The sequence below is a fragment of the Tachysurus fulvidraco genome, chromosome 2 (assembly GCF_022655615.1).
Source record: "Tachysurus fulvidraco isolate hzauxx_2018 chromosome 2, HZAU_PFXX_2.0, whole genome shotgun sequence".
In the NCBI taxonomy this organism is placed as follows: Eukaryota; Metazoa; Chordata; class Actinopteri; order Siluriformes; family Bagridae; genus Tachysurus; species Tachysurus fulvidraco.
Window position 1 is genome coordinate 34,159,893 of NC_062519.1, and position 15,785 is coordinate 34,175,677.

The window sequence follows — 15,785 nt, forward strand, 5'->3', positions numbered from 1 at the left end:
CATCAGGGAGAATGTTCTTGAGAAACTCTGAGTGGAATGAGGCTGACGTTTACTCCCAGTCAGTAGCACAGAACATGATCTCAGAGAGAAATGCTTCCAGTGCCCTGAGATTTCCATATAATTTTGAAAAAAAAAAAAAAAAACAACTAATAATAATGGAATAGTATTTCCATCATTCCTCTGTTATGATGATAAGAACATAATATCATCTGTTACACACTTTATTACATCACATCATAATCCATATGCTATAACATTCACACTGCAGATAAGAACCTTTTCCTTCCTTTTATTTTTTGCTATGCCTCCCATTCATTTTGGATAAGGACAGGCTAATATCCTGCACAGTAGAGTAGAATGAGAGCAAAATAAAGCCCAGCATTCTTGAGATTTATGTAAATAAAAAACGAATAAATGAATCCGATATTTGACGACACATCAAACCAGAGAGACATTTCTTGCAGTGCAAACTTTCAGCAGACTTTAATTGAAACTGAACAGCTAAACTTTGCATGTGCTTCACTCCAATCTCGAACTGCTGTTGAAGTAAGCATTTTGCATCTCTGCAATGTGAATTTAAGCATACAAACAGGTTTTCTATTTTCACAAAAGCATATCAGACTACAGAAGCATTTTTGGGAATGACAATGGCTCTGACTGGGCATGGCTCTGAGTCAGACTAAGCTCTTTGTGCCTTCAGGTGTAGATAAACCACACTGTAGACAAAGAGCATAAAGGCAGCAGCATATGAAGCACGATTCTCCTCTAATGCATATGCATTGAGAACGGATTGACCGCAAAAACTGGAAAGTCAGCACAAAAAGTGTGGTGGTGATGAGACCTGTTTGCATATTACATTTAATGTATCAAACATTCAGTCAGTTTTTGCTATGATTTCTTTTGCCTCCTCCAAACCCAGCTATAAATTAGCAACATTCTTATTTAAGAACTTTAATTATGAGCAAATCTTTGTTACTAAACTTGCCTTTCCTTTATAGTCCCTAACGATGGTTGACCATTTCCACCGCTTCACTGTAGTTTTTGAACGCCAGTTTCTGCTTCCTGGCACATATGCATCTGGCCTTATGAGTCTATATCAGGGAGTTGTCCAATAGAAAGAAGGAAATCATTGGATTGGCGTGTCACAGATTTTTAGCTAACAGAGCTATTTTTTTTACGTTTATAGTAAAGCCACCCCCATAGATATCTACACCTAGATGTCGCCTTGGGGTTCTAAAAATGCGTCAAAACCGCCGCCATCTTGGAACAGGGGTCTTGTACTTTGAATTCATGGACGATGTCGGACTTTTGTGCTGCGTTTGGATGTTCAAATGAACGAAATCTGGAAACCAGACAGCAAGGGATTACATTTCACAGGTGAGAATGTGATTTATGATATTGAATGTAACGAAATTATATTTCTGCTTACGTTGGTTTGTTTTAGTCCTTGGTTAACAACCGCAGCTAATCCATGCTAGTTACACGTTAGTTTTTGACAGTTAGGAAAACCGACAATGTTTGTAGATTCCGAAGCTCTTAATAAGGACATTAAAAATTGACCCATGCTTTTTTTTTATTTAAGATAAAGACCCTTAATTATGTTTTGTAAGATTCCCTTATCTGTCAAACATATTTTATTAGATTGTTCTGGACTTAACACAAGCAGAATGCTCTTTTATCAAGTTACTTCACTTAAGGACATATTTAATGAGATTATGCCTGAAAAGGTTTTGGATTTTTTTTATCGTATGTTAATTAAAAGAAAAATCGTATAACATGACTTGCTGTTTATATTTGTTTAGTTTTTATTGTATTTATATGATATTTGTGTGTTTGTAATTGAATTTTTGCCATGAAAATAGCTTTGATTGCTGACATGGTATTAAATAAAATAATCTGATTTTGAATCTAAAGCAGAAGTAGGCCCTGAGGACATATTTGGTCTTCAGAGCCTACTTCTGCTTTAGATTAAGAATCAGATTATTTTATTTAATACCATAATATGAATCTGAATCTAAAGCAGAAGTAGGCTCTGAGGACATATTTGGTCTTCGTGATCACATTATTGAGACTCAAGATGGCATAGACAACCACCACTTTAGCTTAATTTCACTGGTTGTCCGTAACTTTCATAAGTTGAGACAACACCATGTCGCAAAGGTTCATTGCAACTGCAGAGCAAAAGTCAAAGGAAGAAACTGTAAGGTGGTGTTGGTGCAGGGATACTAAATAAACCAATACAAATAAACCAATACAATTTAAATGTTTAAATGAACATGTATAGTCACACTATTGTAGCAGTGTTGCATGCAGCAGGCTATAAGGTATGTAGCGATTGTTCATTTGAAGTTTACTCAAGTGGAAGAATGTAACTAATAAACTTAGACCTACTAGCACTATGCATTATCTTCTGAAAAAGTAGATTATCTTATTATCAAAACCTTACATTTTCTCTGGACTCAATGATAAATACATGTCTGACCTTTAGAACAAACCAAAAAAACTAGGAAATCGCATTCATGCTGATTTATGGTGATTTTATTTTCATTAGACCTTTGCCTACATTGACGCTGATGAATTAAAGAGGAGAGGGTCCCCTGTTCCAAGATGGCGGCTCTTTTGACGCATTCGTTCCAGTGAACTGCCGTACCCAATGTGACATCTAGGAGTAGCTATCTATGAGTCACCCCTAACAGAAATAATCATTTGTAGGTACAAATCAGAATCGACACAGACAGCTAAGTGCTATTGACGTTTCCAGTCATTTCTTCATGTCACTATTTTAACACCTGCTGTGAGAACTGTGACAGCAAACAGAAAGAAGGTGACATGCTGGCAAAAATCCCCACATCCTAGAGATTTCATCCTCCGCTAATGGAAAACAAACCGACTGCCTCCACTGAGAGACCATTATCTCCCAGTACAATGCGTGTTGCGTAAGTCAGGTTGTGGAGAAACACAGATGTACACTCTTGCCATTAGGGGATGATTTGTGAATTCTCAGATGGACTATAAAATCCACACAGAAGCTGTTCTTAATGATGAATGAAACATGAAAGGATGAAAAGGGAAAAGAGGCAGCTGCAATGCATGTGTAGAAGTGTATAAATTTAGGGCTGTCATCTGGACAGGCTTGGCTTTGGATGACAACAGATGGATGGAGGCACATGTTGAATGTTTCAGTGCATGCAGTGGTGAGTAATTTGGGTAGCTTAGCACTTATTGTGTTGGTGTATGAATGGACAAGCTACATTTACAGTAGTATAGTAGAGTGTAGTACAGTATATATGCTAAATCGCCTGTACAATAAACAGCATATGACTGACTTTCTTCTGATCCTTCTGATATATTCAATTCTGTGCTTTATGTGCAAGAACCAAGCCATTAAGGTTTAAAAGCAGGAAGAATGATTAAAGGCACAGTTCTTCAATACTATAGGGCCTTGCTCTTCACCCCATCCAAGCCCATGCTTATCTTTGTGTCCACTTCCCAGATATACAACCAATTACAAAATAAGATCCAGACTCGTGTTCGATAGCAACGTTCTGTGTCTATATTTAAAATAAATCATGTCCAACCAACAAGCCATTATCAGAGACAGCCATTAACACGTATTACGGATCAAGAGGTCAGAAGCTGAAATATGCAAAAAAAAAAAAAAAAAGCAAAGTGAACTGAAATGTCTGTGTGGTGTGTGAAGGTACAGAATGTACCTTGAATATACAGGTTACACAAGAAAGCAGTGAACAGACTTCCAAAGCAAAAATAAATTTTCCTTAAGAGCTACGACTTTCAGTGAACTCTGAATACGGGTCATGTTAGTAGAAAGGAGTATTTTAGGGCCTAGAGTTTTCACTATAATATTCACTAGATACTTTTAAGACTCAAATATTTTCAAAATATGATTTAGACCTGATTCTAGCCCAAATTCTAATTATATCGGTCAGGAACACACAACCATAGGACCAGAGGACAATGTTCAGTGAAATGCGTATTGTAACGTATTGTCTGACACAAAACAGAATGAACCTACAAACAGAAAAAAATATAAATATATAATCTAAAGAATAAACATGAGAGATGGCAGAAAAAATAGCTAACATTTGTAATAAATATTTACAAATATGGAATGTTTCATGTAATATGGGACATGCTATGTATTAGGCTGTATTTATGGAGCTCCGCCTCCTGCTGGAATACTGACTCTATAACTGACATGATCTTTACAGACAAACGGCAAAGGCGTAAATAAAAACAATTCCATGGTATATTGGTTAAATAAAATAAAATAAAATGTGTTTACTTGAAAAAGCGATTTCAATCAATAGACATGACCTAACCAGTTTACCCGACTTCAGCAGACAGCGTGACATTTCACAGCTTTTCCCCAACCGCCTTACATATATTGAATGCATGATTTTTAAAATGCAGTTTCTATTTATTTGACTTTTTATATTTTGTCTACATATTAAACGCACAAAAAAGTCGTTTTACCGAAAAACAAGAGAATTGCAATATCGACCTGCGATTTAATCTCAAATTTACATTTACACTTTTTTCTTTTCACACTGGTCTATGAACACAAAACAAAAGTTGCACAAAGTTGTCTTAACGGTTTATTCACAAGGCATGCAGAGTTTTCATTGAAAAACAAATTCAATTTTTTTTTTTTAGGCTGGAATATAGTAGAGAGATCTAAAATTTAATTTATTCTAAACTGTTAATGTACCCAGAAGGTTGTGAGTTCAAATCCCAGCACTTCCATTTTGGCACCATTGGGCCAACTGCTAACTTGTTTATGTGCACTAAGCAAGGCGAGTGCATCTCTTCAACTTCCTTTAAAAAGCTGGCACGTGTAGAACCCAGAAAGGACATTCGTCACAATAAGAGAGTTCAAATCTCACCAAACATTGTCACTACAAATCAACACTGCTTTGTATTTCAGCTCTTCCACCGCCGTGATTCCTAATCAGAGCCTCTGCCTGCCGCTACTCTGTTTATCAGCACATCAAGCGAGATTACAGATCAAATATTCCTCCCGTGCAAACCCTCAGTATCATCTGTTTGTGCAGATTAATGCTGAAAGGGATGGAAATAAACACATTTTTCGTGAGAACGATACCGATTGACTCCACCACTTCTTTAAATTTTCCTTTCAGTAACTGTCATTCTCTCTCTTAAGCGCATTTATAGTCATCAATAATGTAAAGGGATGGCTGCATCGGCAAGCTGCCATGCTGAACACACACAATATTAACCAGAAATGTGGCATGCTCATTTGTTGTAAGCAAGCCAGCGTGTGTTAAGATATATTACTTCATTTCGGGCTCCTCGATGGCTTCATTTCAACAGTGCTCCAGCTTTTATTGCAGAAGAAGAGTCTATTACATACCTTTCTTATTTCCTGTTTCAATCAGTGCCCATCTTTCTCTGGGGCAATTTTGCAGTTTTAACTACACATATTTTGTCATCGTGCCTAGACACATCATGCCCGCAGGAGACGTGTCCGTAGTTAACAGTTTATAACATTTTAAATTTGGCTAATTTACACAAACCAATAGGGATTGTGGGGTTTTTTATTGAATCTATTTCCCACTAACTGTAGGAGGTGATGTGAGTTCAGGTTGCACTAGAACCGTGCTGTGATTTCCATGAATATGAACTCGTACTCGGGTTCGCATTTGTTTAGGAAGTAAAGAAACATGCCCCCTGTGCTTTAGCCTAGGATGACATTAGTTTTCACAAAACGTGTGTATTCTAAGTGGCAGGTGAACCTCGTGGGACGCAGAAGTGATGAGGTGACCTGTGGTGCATAACAGCACCAAAATAATAAAAAACAAAAACATGGTGAGTTGTTACGTGCTGTGTTCTCCATGAATACACAGATACACACACATACAAATGCAATGGGGTTTGATAGAATCAAATGATTCTGAATCCAGAAAACTGCTGCTGGGGTGCAGGGAACAACCACACTCGCAATCAGACCACAGCAAACAACCTCCTATGAGAGGTCTATCGATTACTGTGCTAGAGGATGTACATATACAGTATATGGTCTGTATAGAGTGTCCTTATATTTAGAATTTAAAAAAATATTTTTCAGGATTCTAAAAATAAAGTGGCTATGACCATCATGGGACCAATAAGCAGAGGTCCCATCGTAAAGCTGATGACTTGTCTGGAGGTATTGATCTTCTCCTTCACAAAACATCCTGAGAAAGCTGTAGTAGAAGCAAAAGTCATTATTATTATCCTTTCCTGTTCCAATAAACAGTGCCCTGTTTTGAACAGAAGGCACCACAGAGTTATGGCACAAACTTCAGTGACTCTCAAAGACCAGGGCACTATATAGCTGTCAATAAGCAGCCTGAAGGTTGTGTATTATTACAGGTTCATACAATAAACCGAAGCAGGTGTGTGTGGGTACACACAGCCCTCCCTGTTGTAATCCATCATTCCTGCTACACAAAGATGTCGGCTTGTCAGTCCATTTACAACATGCCGACAAACTGGAAGTCACTTTTTACAACTTGAGTCGACATGGTACAGTCATCTAGACTGTCTAACAACACAAAAGTGCTGGCATAATCACAGCTTCATGTAGCTACATGAAGTTAAGCCTGCAAAAATGAGTTCTGAGATAAGGGAGTAACAATAACAAACCCCAAAGTTGATTATTTCTTTATAACAATATGCCCTGTAATGGTTCACGGTTGTAATTGATTTGTCTTAAACAACAGTAACTTGGAAATGCTTACATTTGTGTGTTGTTGTTTTTTTACATTAACAAACTGCATTTATTTTATTATTTATTTTTGGTGGAACATCATTAAAGTTAGTTCTTGTTGTAGCTAACATTACAACATATAAAAGCCTTCCGATATGCTACATAAATCTCTTCCCCTTCACCATATTGCTTCGAATATAAACTTCACCATATCAATGATTACACCTATCTTTTTATTTAATGTGAAGCATAGAAGTGTATAGAAAATTCACCAACACCTTTGAGTTTTATGGATAATTAATATGATCTCAATAACAGGCACATTGTGACGAATTAAAATGTATAACTCTTTAACAGAAGCTCTTGTATTCTTTGTCAAAAACAGATTTGGATTCCAAAATCCTCTCCAGCTTCCTGAATATGACTGAATATGTGCAGTTTTTATAGAGGTTTTATTTGCAGACTAAAAATGGGAGCAACAGAGAAATCACACACACACACACACACACACACACACACACACACACACACACACACACACACACACACTATGTGTTACATGGCGTATTTCTTCACAGATTGAGCGAATTTATTGGGGTCACTCTTATCATGTACATACGTACTGTATATATTCATGAACTCTCCAAGCTTTCTATCATCACTTTCATTGCAGATATTTCCAGAACTATAAAGAAATTACTTAACACACACACACTAACATACAAAGCACACACACATATATATATATCAGGCATAAAATGCACTAATTGGCCCCACATGATCTCCAGAAAGCTGACGCTAAAGAAATGCTGACAATGGCTGCAGGCAATACTCCGTTTTGTCTCCATCTTCAATTCCCATCATTCCGTATCATCAACTAAGTACAATCCCTGCCTCCTAAAATGCAGATATTGAGCCAAGGCACTCATCTTGCTACCTCAGCATAAAGTCTACACAAACAGCATAAGCTTCTGCCTGAACTCAAGGTCATTTCTAAATACTTCCTAATAAATAAGAGGTCAAGCAGTTATCATATAGGCACAGAGGCATTTGGAGCGATATGGCGGGTCATATGCTCCAGTGGGACTAGCAATTCATCGTTCACAGTTTCAACAAATTGCTCGCGGGAGAACACACACAAGAAATAGAACCATTTATTATGCATTTCACTTGTCGCCGGATTTCATCATTTTCCAATTCCGAGAAATCCAATCTAGATGCGTGTACGTGCTTACTCGGAGGCAGATCGAGGTGTGTCTCTGCATTTTTTTCCATTCTCAAGCTGCTACTCACAATGCTATTAGAGTGGAAGTGACAAAAGTTCCTACATCAAATACAGCTGCTTACTGACACAACAGTTCATGCTTTCGCACTACTGACCAGAAATCTAAGTTGAAATCCCAAGTTCAGTCCCAAATGGCATACTATACACTACACACTTACACTATACTCTACTGTCAATATGAATTTTAGAAGAAAATGTGAGCTAATTTATAAGACATAAGACATTTTTTTTTCAAAATTTTTCCTATAATCAGCCTATCCCTTTTTCGCTATATCACCACTTATAGTATGTACTATTCTTCTTGTTTGAATTTTTATTGTGAACACACTACTCATAGGATTTATACTACAAAATGGCATATAGGTTTATAAGCGTGCAATTTGGGGCACAGCTGCCAAATCAAACACTTATACACAGGTGTAAAATTAAATGTGCAACCTGATGCAAGATTCTCCTTCATCTGTATGTTGTTTTAAAGTGCTATGGTCTCTGTACCTGTTAATCCAGGTATGTTATGACTTTTGTGGCTGACATTTCCTGTGAAAGAACCTGACCCCCCACATTTTAAGGCTAACCCGTTTATTTCTGTCGTACTTCTCCCCACTCTGTAAACACAGGTATATATTCTGTATTTCTGCCCAGTAGTAGTAACATCTGCTTTATAGCACATGTTTTCCCTTGAGCACCTCATCAGAAACCTACAGCCCTGCTGTTTTACAGATTTCAATTATTACATCTGACAAGAATGTAGCATTCTGCCTATAACACCACAAAATATCATGTTCTAAGGAATTTAATTATAACGTTAAAGAAAGAATTTGAAAATTTAATAAAAGGAAGATAATTGAAAAATATTAAATTGAAGCAAAAGGACACAAACGGTGGGAGTTTCCGTACGGATATTAATCACTACATTGGCTGTGACTTCCCGGCCCTGCTTTCAACAATCAAGTCAGTAGTCCCGAGTCTATATTAGTATCCATTTGCATGGAAATGAGTCAAAGTGGAAGGGAGTGAGGCAGAAGCAGGATCTGACTTTTAAGCACAGACCTGGCAAGAAAAGCAATGGAGGCAAAGTGGTTGAGGTTCCGTCCTAGCAACAAAAGGTCCTAATTTTAAATCCCTAAATGCCACTGTTGTGGTGTTGTGCCCTAGAGCTAAACTTTTATTGACTTCCCAACTCTGGGCTTGAATATAGTTCTTTTGATAAATGCATATGGCAGATGAATAAATGAAAGAAAATGGAAATGATTTTTTTTTATGCTTGACGCAGCACAAAGTGCTCAATATGACATCTGAACATTGCAAGTTTAAATCCCAAAACGGATGCAAAAATAATTATTGCAAATAATAATTTGCTTTGTGGATCAAAGTACTCTAGCCAGTCTGTGAGCTTGTGCATAGGTCATAGGACAATGAGAACTATCCTTTAAGAGTGTACAATTACATAGCCTGTTACATTAACAGCAGTTACGTTAAATTTGGTGTGTACATCTGGCAGAAAAAAGTGTAATCTGTAATCTCATATAACTGTGACTGAGATTGAAAAGACAAGGAGCATTTTCACTTAAATCAGGAACAATAGTTATTAGCACTGGGTAAAATACAATAAATGTTAAACTGCATCATGTGTTTTACCGGTGACTAGGTGTGAAGTTGTGATTCAGACATCGTCATGTTGTTCGATTGTTTTCATGAAAACGCTGATCTGTGGAATGAGTCATGAATTATTGAAGAAGAGTTTATCAGATTCTGGTTACACGTTGTTCATGTCAGCTCACACGAGCCTACATAAATCTTGAAACGGCCTGCTCGACCAGCAAGTGAAATAAATATTGAGGTAATTGCCTACATTACGTTTCGACATTAGCTTTTATTGCACCTGCTCAGCCCATCATGGAGCTAAAATTGAAACACAAATCTTGTTCTAGACCCAGACAGTGACAACCCTCTTGAACTAAGAAATGTATACAAACCCTCGGTGTGCTTAAGAGCTTGCAGCACAACACTATCTTCCATCTTGCTTTGTGTTTCTTTATGTTGCCATTTGTGTTTTGTTTTATTTACGGTTCTGTCTCCGCCCATGCGTTGTCATTGGTTGTCTTCAATGTGTTTCCTTTTGTTACTCTCACATGCTTTCAGTTTGCCCCTTGATTAGTTTGTTGCATTCTATCCTATGTCCACAGCATAGTATTGATCAGCGTTTACCTGCCTGTCAGTACAGAGTCTTAATTTTCTTTTGTTTACTGTTCTGGTTCACTAGTCTCACGTAGCCAGTTCTTCAGACTGATGATCGAAGGTCTGGACTCCATATCAGCTTAGCAGTTGGACTCCATAGAGAGTGCCTGACTGGCTTGTAAAACAACCACAGTTTGTTTTGTTCAGAGTCATGTATAGGGCATGAATATGTAAAGTAGACGTCCCTACTATAACAGACAAGCGTGCAAGTGTATTTTGTTTATTTAAGCAATGAATGAGTCTATACCGTGAAAATCACACATAATTTGGAAAAAACAGCATTTAGCTGATCCTCATAAGCGCTCATTGTGACAGTAGTAAACATGACGGCTTCCTTCTTCCATGAGGGAAGGAGATGACGACTTCAGAACTCCTAAAGAGTTTCCACTTTTGTGTGCCATATGCATCACACTTTCAGCCAACAGTTCGTGGGCATGACAACTGAGACTGATCCTACTGATTCACTGGCATGTTTTGCTCCCCAGTTTACTCAGTTAGTGGATCACCTGACCTACTGTAGTCTGCTTTTGACCTTGAAATAAATTGCAACTGCATCTGTTGAGTATGGCTTAATGCCAAGATGACCATGCCAGCGTTCAACTCAGTGCACTTATCTCAGTGGAGCACCTTAAATCCTTATATTCACTTAATTCCCTCCAGAAGGCTACCTGCTGCAGTGCCAAATAAATTCTAATGGACTACAAGATCGAAGAGAGGGATTGCCGAGCTTCATGTTTTCCCAACTCAAAAATGAACAAACCAATGGGCAGAGAACCAGGTCACCCAAAGACACCAGATTCTAAAACTCATAGCCGAGATTGTAAGAGACCCCAGAGGAATGAGGAGCTCGCAGCACTATAGTCAATTCCTCCCTCTTGTTATGTGTTTATCTTGCTAAATGTGTTTTTTTTTATGTTCTCGTCTCCACCCATGTATTATTATTGGTTGCTTTGTTCCTCATGTTTTCCGACTACTCTCACCTGCTTTCAGTTTGCCCCGAAATTAGTTTATGCATTCATAAACTTTAGGTTTTGACAGTAGACTAAAACATGAAACTTTTAAGGTTTTGCAGCATATTATGTAGCTAAAAGCCATCTTGCTATTCTGCTGACTAGCAGTTGTAAAAGCCTAACAAACTGGAAGGATCTTAAACAAAAAAATCTCTAGCTGCATATTATAAAAAACTTTACTTTCTTCTCACTGCTGCTATTGAATGTTACACTTCTAAACCAACTCAGTATTTATGTGTTACAATTTGCATATGCTTGCTGTGCATTATGGGAATACTACAGCCATCAAGATTAAACTGCGTAAAGACATGCAAATTACCATTATCCCAAAATGATGTTCCAGCTGATTCACTTTGGCATTCTAAAAACTTTAGAGACAAGACGACTAGACATGAATTGGTTCATTCTGAGGGAAAAAATAGAATAAATAATAGGTTTGGATTAAAACAGAGAAGGAGGAGGGATCATTGGATGGATCAGAGGGATTGTAAGGATATGGGTGAAGTGAGAGGACATCTGTCAGCGTCCACCTGTGTGTGTGTGTGTGTGTGTGTGTGTGTGTGTGTGTGTGCACGTGTATATGTGTAAGTAGGTCACTCTAAAGCCAGCCTGTGTTTAATGTACAGCCTAAAATATCCTTCAGACAGGAAAAGTAGAATTATAGCCACTGCTCCTTTTCCTTCTACCCTACAATAAACTAATTGCCACTTGTCTGAGGGCTACTTTATATGAATAAGATGCAGCCACAATGGTCTCTGCTTCCATGTGCCACAGAGAGAAAGTAGGTGACTGCAATCCAGCATGCTGTGATTGCACAAGTCATTAGCGAGGCATGGGATGCAGACTGTCGCACACACGCGGCACTAATTTCATTAAAACACTCATTCCGAAGACGCCTTTGCTGTTAATTAACAACTTAGAGGGAACGGGAGTGGGAGCTCTGAGAGTGTGTGGGAAAAGGATCGCCACTTTCGATAATTTCACACGCCATTTAGTAGCTGCTGGACGAGGAATGAAAAGCTGTTACTGGCAGCCTGCTGCAATTTCACACTGATAGAAAAAACAACAAACATCTCAATGCCAGCCCCCTTGGCAAACCAGTGCTAGATAGTTGGGCAAACTAAAGCTGGTAGTCTTGTAATGGCAAAGCCAGTGGGATGAGCAACCCAATGCCAGTGGACTTGGCAACCCAGTGCCAATAGTTTGGGCAAACCACAGTTTGTGGTTTGGAAACCCAGTGTCTGTAAGTTTGGCAGTCCTATTGTAATTAGGCTTGAAAAAAACAATACCATTTGGTTTGGCAAATCAATTCCAGTGCATTTGTCTACACAATAACAGTAGATCTGGCGACACAATGTCAGTGGATTTGGCACAACTGACTGTCACTGAATTTGGCAAAGTGCACCTACTGCATTGTGAATGTATAGCAATGGCACTGAGCTACTGTTGGGTGTCAGTATGATGGGCATGACTGAGAATGGAAGTGGACCCCAAAATTGACCCCAACCTTCACCTTCGTGTGTGTGTGTGTGTGTGCGTGCGTGCGTGCGTGCGTGCGTGCGTGCGTGTGTGCGTGCGTGTGTGTGTGCGTGTGTGCGTGTTACCTGGCATTAACTAAAAAACAACACCAAACCCATGCATGAGAAATTTTCTGGACATTACCTGGGTCTTTTAAGTTAGAGATTACAGACTTCACATTAAAACCTACTCTTCAACTAATAGAGGATTGAATTAACACCTAATGCCTAATGCTGAAGTGATTATTACAGTGTTAAATGATCTTTTGCAATATCATTGGTAATAAAAAATAACAGATTTTCATGATAAAAGTGTCCATTTGACTCATACATTATTAAATTGATATCTAGTGTTGAATTTAGACCAGTAATGATATACAGTATAACACCTGCAGTGTTGAATTAAGACATACAGTGCTGACTCAATAACAACAGATTTAAGATTAACACATACAATGCTGACTTGGTGACTACAGTGCTTATTCAACTACAATACTCACTTAATAACCGCAGTGTTGAATTAACACATATAATGCCGACTACATTACTACAGTCTTAGATTAACACATTCAACGCCAATTAAATGTTGTGAACACTAACAATGCTGATTTATGAATGTTTAATTAACATAGTCAGTGTTAACATGCAACCATGTTGGCTTGATAACTACAGTGTTGACCTAACACTTAATAACTACAGTGTTGAATTAACATCATCACTACTGAATTAACATCTAATGTGCTGTTTTAATAACTACAGTGTTGAATTAACATCATCACTACTGAATTAACATCTAATGTGCTGTTTTAATAACTACAGTGTTGAATTAACATCATCACTACTGAATTAACATCTAATGTGCTGTTTTAATAACTACAGTGTTGAATTAACATCATCACTACTGAATTAACATCTAATGTGCTGTTTTAATAACTACAGTGTTGAATTAACATCATCACTACTGAATTAACATCTAATGTGCTGTTTTAATAACTACAGTGTTGAATTAACATCACTACTGAATTAACATCTAATGTGCTGTTTTAATAACTACATTGTTGACTCGGCATCTTCAGTGTTAATATTGACAATGTTAAATGCCAGGCTTTTTCTAAAGTATCACTTACACTCAGTTTTCAAAGTCTTAAGCGGACACGTACACTTTTGAAGTAACACTGGACGGAAATTGGAGGTGCTCAGTATTGCAAGTGATGTTCCAACAATGTTGGTGTTAATTCAAACTTTAGGTCCAGGTGTCACAAGAATGCATAAGTACTATAATAGGTACTCAATTTTTTTTGCAGTGTAAGGAAGTTACTTCTCATTGATTTTTTTACTCCACAGCAATGTATTCAGGCATTTATTCAATTAACACTTGTTGTGAAAGATTTGATCCCAACATCACAGAAGAATAAAGCATGCACTCACCTCTGTGTGTGATGATGCAACGATGCCGTAACAGGTGCTCTTCTCAGGGTCGCTCATCTCAGCATCACACCAAGGACCGAAGTTCGCAAGCGCACTTACTTCAGTCTGATCTACGCGTATTGTTACTGGGTTGGCACGAGACTGTGCACTGTGGAATGCGACCACGTGCATACAGCTGAAAATCAGCTGTTCGTTCATCTCTCTCTCTCTCTCTCTCTCTCTCTCTCTCTCTCTCTCTCTCTCTCTCTTGGAATATCAAGGCAAATGGCCCAGGTTTCCCCAGTCATCCTTCTTTAATCCCTCTGCCCAGTGCATCTCTCTCTCTCTCTCTCTCTCTCTCTCTCTCTCTCTCTCTCTCTCTCTCTCTCTCTCTCTCTCTCTTGCACTCTTTCTCTCTCAGCATATCAAGGCAAATAGCCCAGGATCCCCCAGTCATCCTTCTATGCCCAGTACATCTTTACCATTAACTCACCTGACTCAACTAATCAGTTCTTTCTTTTTGATAGGGAGATTTATTGGCAGCATCAATAAATGAAAAAGGAGATGGGGACTCCAGTGCTGTACATTTAGATGGTTTCTTTTTGGGTTGATGCATGTGAAATGTATTGCAGGCTAAAATGCACAATTAAATCAGGCAACCCTTTTAATTGCACGAGCCTAAATATGGAAAGGTGCACACAGTATAAGACAAACCAACCCGAGCTCGCGCTCTCCTCATAGGCACCTGTATGCTACTGAAATATCAGCCTCTGAAGCGGATCTACACAAATAAATCTAGTTTGTGCAGGGAAAAAGTCCATAAAGATTAAAAGTCCAAAGTGACACACAAACCTGGATGCATGAACAAAAATCGTTGTCCGCTTCTTGGAAAAAAAGCCCAACTGTCATCCAAACTGCTGCGGAAGAAGGATTTACGCGGAGTGTCAGTGTGTGTGTTTATGTGTGTGTGTATGTGTGTGTGCCCGCGTGTGCGTGCATGTGTTATTGTATGAACCGGTCGCGCGACTGAGCTCACATTTATACAGACCTGCGCGAGCCGCTAGCACCGCGCTGAGGGGAAAGCCACGCCCTGTGGCACACCATTGGCTCACCAGGTATGAATATGCAAATAAAATGAACGATCGGCGGGCTTCAGGCAGACATGGAATTTTGGCAAAAGTTCATTCAGAGCCTGAAAACAGCTGAAGAGGCGGGAGAGAGACAACCGGTACAGAGATAAACCGTGACAGATAAACCGGGACAGAGAGAAACCGGGACAGAGAAACCGGGACAGACAAACCGGGACAGAGAGAACCGGGACAGAGAGAACCGGGACAGAGAAACCGGGACAGAGAGAAACCGGGACAGAGAAACCGGGACAGAGAGAAACCGGGACAGAGAAACCGGGACAGACAAACCGGGACAGAGAGAAACCGGGACAGAGAGAAACCGGGACAGAGAAACCGGGACAGAGAGAAACCGGGACAGAGAGAAACCGGGACAGAGAAACCGGGACAGACAAACCGGGACAGAGAGAAACCGGGACAGAGAGAAACCGGGACAGACAACCGGGACAGAGAGAAACCGGGACAGAGAGA

The 15,785-nt window shown here is 38.9% G+C and overlaps 1 protein-coding gene across 2 annotated transcripts in view; it reads right to left on the minus strand.

The window, feature by feature from the left end:
- LOC113652809 (cell migration-inducing and hyaluronan-binding protein) overlaps positions 1 to 15,220 on the minus strand; it is a 125,780-nt gene extending 110,560 nt beyond the window's left edge. The window contains exon 1 of one of the 2 annotated variants that reach the window (XM_027162082.2): positions 15,040 to 15,220. The gene's annotated coding sequence lies outside the window, so the exon portion shown is untranslated. Of the gene's footprint in view, positions 1 to 14,208; positions 14,383 to 15,039 lie in introns of those variants that run through there. The other variant, XM_047810303.1, reaches the window with a different exon arrangement.
- Between the last annotated feature and the right edge of the window lie 565 nt (positions 15,221 to 15,785).